The sequence below is a fragment of the Simochromis diagramma genome, unplaced genomic scaffold (genome assembly GCF_900408965.1).
Source record: "Simochromis diagramma unplaced genomic scaffold, fSimDia1.1 OVJJ01000531.1, whole genome shotgun sequence".
NCBI lineage: Eukaryota > Metazoa > Chordata > Actinopteri > Cichliformes > Cichlidae > Simochromis > Simochromis diagramma.
In genome coordinates, this window is record NW_024387353.1 from 1704559 (window position 1) to 1710558 (window position 6000).

The 6000-nt window shown below is 41.2% G+C and overlaps 1 protein-coding gene across 1 annotated transcript in view; it reads right to left on the minus strand.

Annotated features, from left to right (window-relative positions):
- Positions 1-5447, minus strand: part of trpc5a (transient receptor potential cation channel, subfamily C, member 5a) — a 193947-nt gene extending 188500 nt beyond the window's left edge. Inside the window, exon 1 of the mRNA XM_040007056.1 lies at positions 4839-5447. The gene's annotated coding sequence lies outside the window, so the exon portion shown is untranslated. The remainder of the gene's footprint in view (positions 1-4838) is intronic.
- Positions 5448-6000: the final 553 nt, after the last annotated feature.

The window sequence follows — 6000 nt, forward strand, 5'->3', positions numbered from 1 at the left end:
TATAAGTCTTTAGAGCTCTATCTGCACACCTTAAATGCACCCCTCTCTGCAGCTGCTGAGGTAACATTTGGACGAAGCACAAAAAAAGATGGGGAGGGGGGCTCACTGAAGTGTGAAGTGTTGCATAATCAACACCATCGGAACAAACAGCAGAAAAACATGAAAAACACTGACATTTTGTGTCTTGGGAGACGTTCTGTGTCAGAATACAGATTGACAGACCACGTGACTTTTGCAAATTGCTTTGTGGGTACCCGTGGCAACAAAATCAAAACACTGCATCGAGCGCTAGTATTTCCAGCACCGGTAATCATTAATTCTGCGGTTTTAATCCCTACTTGCATTTTATTTGGCCCCAAAAACAGTTCTGTACAAAACGACGGAGAACACGGCAGGTCCGTACAAAGACTGACTTGACGAAAAGGCAAAAAAAAAGGACGAGGAAAAAAAAAAAATCAAAGGAGTGAAAGGGTCAGACCCATACGAGCATACAGAGCGGAGTAAGGATGTTAGCATGCTGCCCAACTTTCATCACACACATATTTATTATTATATGGTAATAAGTGTGAGTGCATACACTCACAAAATGTTTAGTAACTTCAGATCCCTGCAACAAGCCCAGGTCCAGTTTACTTTGGTGATTTGGACTATTCCATCTCCCAGCTGTTATTTTTTTTTTCCCTTTATCTCCTGTACAGGCAAACGCAATCGTTTCAGGTTGTAGTGTTACACAACATTTTCAGATCTAATAGAAATAAAATGAGTTTTTCGTAATTCATTCAATTTATTGTCTTTATTTATAACTGGCATTATTGTTTCATTCTATTATAGAATCTTACAGGAAAGAGGCAAAATTGTAAAAATCCATTATGCTTTATTAGCTGCTTCGGTGAAAAACAAATCAACAATGCAAAAAAAAACCCCAAACATTGCAAAACAACATATTGGAAAACATTTATTCATCACTTGATTGCTTCAATACAACCCTTGGGCACATATATGCGGGACTTTTCGTGGCTGTTTTGAGCTCTCTCTCTCTTAACCGATCAAATCTCGCTGTGGTAGCAGCTTTAAACTCTGTCTGACACAGGCTGATACAGGTTGATAGAGGGTGCCCAGTCTGGATCGCATTCCAGCATTTTGTAGGCTGGTTTTCCTACAAAACACAACAAACATTAGCCCACAAAGCCACAGTGAACAAAGCAGCATAGCACAACGATTTCAATTCAAATCAATATAAGACTTATTTGTAACCTACATCAACAATTATGTTATGATAAATTAAGTAATAACTACAACAGAAGATGTACCTTTGTGGAAATGCTTGGATCAGACTAACATGTGAGCTGGAGTGTTCTGGGACGTTATATTTGGTCTTCGAATGGCTGCAATCCAGGCCATCCGTCGGCTCTTTGTTACTTCGGAAACATGGCTTAAACAATTTCTCTTCCACGACGTAATCCGATAACAACCGATCTCTTTACCCGTCGGCTTCCCGTGGCTGACATGCGACCGGCTATTGCAGTTAATAATACAACAGCTTCTTGCTATTTTTTGTGTTTCTTTTTATCTCCATGTGACTGTTTTCATGTGAATGCCTGCGTGCGCTAGTACCACTTGCCACTCGTTCCCAGAATCCTTTGCGGTTTTACCCCTGAATGACGTCACATTTTCAATCTCTATATATAAAGGTGGATGAGACTGACTTCCCATCTGCTTCGATCAGAGCCAAACTGGATGTTGTGATATTAGTCAGTGCTTTAGCTGAATCTTCCTTAGACATTTAATGTGTTATGTTGATTTCATTTGATAGATTTCCCCCCCCCCCCCCCTAAATACTTACTCACTGTTAATTATTAGATTTGCCAGGGTGATAGATCACCCAGTATTAGCTATTTGCTATATTATCTGATATATTCATATTTAAAATGATGAATGAAAATGTAAAAGGTAATAAAGAGACAGGGAACTTTGCAACGTCTCTGTTGGAAACACCACAAACACAATCAGTGTCTGATCCAAGCAGAGCCATAGAGAGCTTAAAGGGGTAATCCATCACTCGTTCTCACATTGACACTACATAACTATTGGCCGATATATCAGAAGATCTCACTGTTTGAATCTAGCTAAACAGTAGTTTGTTTAATTTGACATTTAACTTACATGAAAAAATATACAGTGACTGGATACATCCACCAAGCACCTCGCTCCTGAAGGATACCTGCAGTCCATTCTCATTCCCGAGGCACAATATACAGACGATTTGTCAAGGTGACCTTCCGCATTCTTGCTACGCGCCGGGTTCTGGATAAAATCCAGTACAATAACGCTCCCGAGGTAGTACTCATTCCAGCCATGTATTCCAGTCCTAACGCTAACCAGAACCTTATCCCAAACCTTAACCAGCACTTTAATCATTTTAGATAGTGTTTTCCAAAACGATTTAAGTAAAATGAAAGTACATTTGTAGATTCATTCCAAATGGTTCTCATATTTCCTTTGTTTTGTTTTGTTTTTTTTTTGATCTTGTAATCTAGGGACGTCTTGGGTGCCTGGAAGTGTAATATATCGATGATTTGTGACCTAGCATATGCTTTGGGAGTAAGAACGTGTTAATACCTGCACACAGATCTGCTTCTGATATTTTGATGTGAATACCAACAAGAAGTCTACTAATATTCTTTATTTCAGTTTCATATGTTTGTGAAACATATTACCCCAAATGGTAGAGAATTTTCAAAAAAAATAAAATAAAATCGGGATCTAGATCAAGTCCAGGGGTTAATCACTTCTGCAGAAAGTTTTTAGTCACCATAGACTGTAAGATGTTGCTAAGACTGGTGATCTTGCAGAGGCACAATTTCAGAAACTATAGTTAGATTAACACTAAGACTTTTCCCATCATGCTCCAGATGAAAATTTACCACAAAAAACGTTGATCAATGGATCACATACAGAAGCAGGTTTTTGTGTTTCTACTGAAAAACAAACAAACAAAAAAACAATACAAAAGTGTTGATTTAACTCGAGCATCAAGACCCTAATCCAAGACAGTATGAGCATTTATGTACATTAAAAATATAACTGTGACACTGAAAGTGTTGGAAAACTACTTCAGAGTAAGGTTGTCCATAACTAATGATCTATTATACAGTCAAACAAACAAAAACTGAACGCATAAATTGAACCAACCACAAAGCTCTTTGTCAGAGGTAATTAACAGAGACACAAAACAGACAAACAAATGACTAAGACAACGGATTAATCATCAAAACTGATTTGTGTCAAATGACTAATCACTTTAATTGTTAAAAAGGAAAAAAGGGTCTCCTCGAATCTGCTCCGGCAACAAATATTCAGCTGCTGCTGTAATTACTCGTCATAATTAGGAGGATCTAAATTATTTTGTTGTCCTTTTGTCCCGACTCACACAAACATGTCGGCTTTCCCTCACAGAGGCGTGGAGCTCGGGCTGAAATGAACGTTTCACAATTGCTGACAAGCAGATGTTTCGCAATTAATTAAAATCTCAAGCTACAACTGGGCGCAATAATTGTTCCTTTGCTGCTGGATGTTCGTGTTGTGGAGCCACTGCTGTGTGTGTGTAAACTTAATGTTTAGTCTGACATTTCAAACAAAGCTTCCCGTCAGAAGGAAAAGGGAAACGCTTAAATAAAAGTGTGTGTGTTGGGGGGGACGCAGCTTAATATGCAGGAAAAGCCGTTGGGTCCGCGGTGGCGTGCGCACTCATAAAAACAACACATGCGCACGTTCTGCAGCTCCATCCGTCTCTTCTCACTTTTTTAATTTGTTTTTTTATTTCTTCTCTTATGTGCTCTCATATACACGCGCGCACGTGTGTGCATGAACACAGAAAAGCACAGTCTAGCCACACGTGCACGCCCGCCCCCCTAAACCCCCGCCCCCAAAAAACACTGCACAACATCCATCTCGCACAGGCAAAACGCACGAACGCGCAAGAACCGAGCCTTCGGAGACCAACACAAACTCTGCAGCCCTCCTCTCTCTCCTTCTCTCTCACACACACGCGCGCGCGCGCGCACTCCCTCTACACCCCCTCTCTTCCCAGCATTAGTCAATAGAGTCAGGATACATAAACCACCCACCAGTCACCCAAAGCATCTCCCAGCCAAACCCTACCTCTCTCTCTCTCTCCCTGAAACAACACACATACAACCCGCAACAGCCTGAGCAAGAACAGGACAAGAACAGCAAGAACATTCAAATTCTTAAATTAAATCAGGCCAAGTGCCCAGAATTCATAAACACGCCACAGCACGAATTCAGGTAAGTAGCACACCCAGGTTGGCTTATCAGCACGTATGAAAGCAGCTCCAGCTCAAGTGTGAAGGTGTAATACAGTCAGAACATGTGGGAGGGATGGACGAGAACTGTGGCACAAATTCAGTCTTTCTTTGGGTTTAAAGCACAACTGACACACTCCAGTCTTTTTTTTTTTTACTTGTTGTTGTTGTTAAGACCAGGCGTGTGGAGGAAGCTCTTAGTTGAGGACAAGCCGTATATAAAAGCTGTAAAAGTACCAGCTTTATTGGCCCTTCATTGCTGCTCTTGCTTATGTTAAAACTGACGCTCCAACACCATGGCCGACGTTTAATTTTGGGGAAACATGATAACAGGTACAGCCGAGCGCTGGCGCAGTTTCCAGGCAGCCTTTCAGTTATCTTGTTTATTTTTTAAAACCGGCCACAGCTTCAGTCAATTAATCAATTACGGACGCTTACAGGTGCTAATTCGCGCTGTTTGCCGGTTTAAGCCGGATTTAGAAGAAGAAGAAGTCAATGTTTGGTGGCTCTTACCTTTTTGTCCGGAGACCTTGTTTCTCCGTTGGTGTGGGGAAAAAATAATAAATAATAATAAAAAACGGCCGCTGCGCTCCTCCAAAATGAACGTTAACTCCCTTCTCCCTGGAGGTGCTTTCTCACTCTCTGCGTTCTCTGCGCTTGTCTGTCCGTCTTTCTGTCTTTTCTTTTCTCGCGGGATTTCCTCCTCCACCTTCCAACCGTCTTCTTGTGCTTCTCCTCCTCCTCTTCTTCTTCTCTGCTTCTTCTTCTTCCACCACTTTCTTCTTCTTCTTCAGCTCGTTCTCCTCGCGCCATCCGGACGAAGACGGAGCGGCTCGCGACGCTTGTGCTCGTGCTGCTGATGCTGCGCCTCCATCCTGACGCCGGCGGCTGCTTCAGCGGGAGATAGCAGAGATGCTCTCTCTCTCTCTGTGTGTGTGTGTGTGTCTGAAATCTAAATCCTGTAGCTACAGGTGATGATTTTTTTTAAATCCGAGATAGAGTCTTAGTGCAGCCCACGCGGTTGCTTGCAGAGTGTCTTGTTTCCACAGAGAGACGTCGGTAACCGCAGCGTTTGACACGGACGAGATACCACTTCACGTCCTCTCGCTCTCTCTCTCGCTGTTGACCCCCATCAAATGAAATGGTATAGATCCACTCCATTTCCACTCCACTGCATTTGGAATAGGAACGCTCCTCTCTGTTTCTTTTTGATTTATATGGTCGTATTTTTCTTTTTTGTGACAGGCGTGTTTAATAAAGACTTTGCACGTTGATGTTTTCTACTCAGCTCAACAAATATTTGATAAGGCATCCAGCACTTTAATCGTTATATTATGGAGTTGTTAAAACAGTGGTGCTTCAGCATTTCATTACACAGTTAAGGATCTTTATGCTTCTTTCGTTGCAAGGAATACTGAATTATCTTTACCCTGCATTTATTTGTGACGTTTCTGACAAACAAATGCAAACTAAAGGATGGATAGATAGATCAATAGATGGTTGCAATAATTTTTAAGCATGAAAACTTCATAAAAGCACAACACAAGGGGAAAGCATGACATTTAAGTAAATCTGTCAAAAACCAAAAAGAACATTTCAGAAAATAGCACACATAAAGCATGTTTCATACAAATAACTATTCAGAAAAGCAATGAAAGCAAAAACACCCGATTTC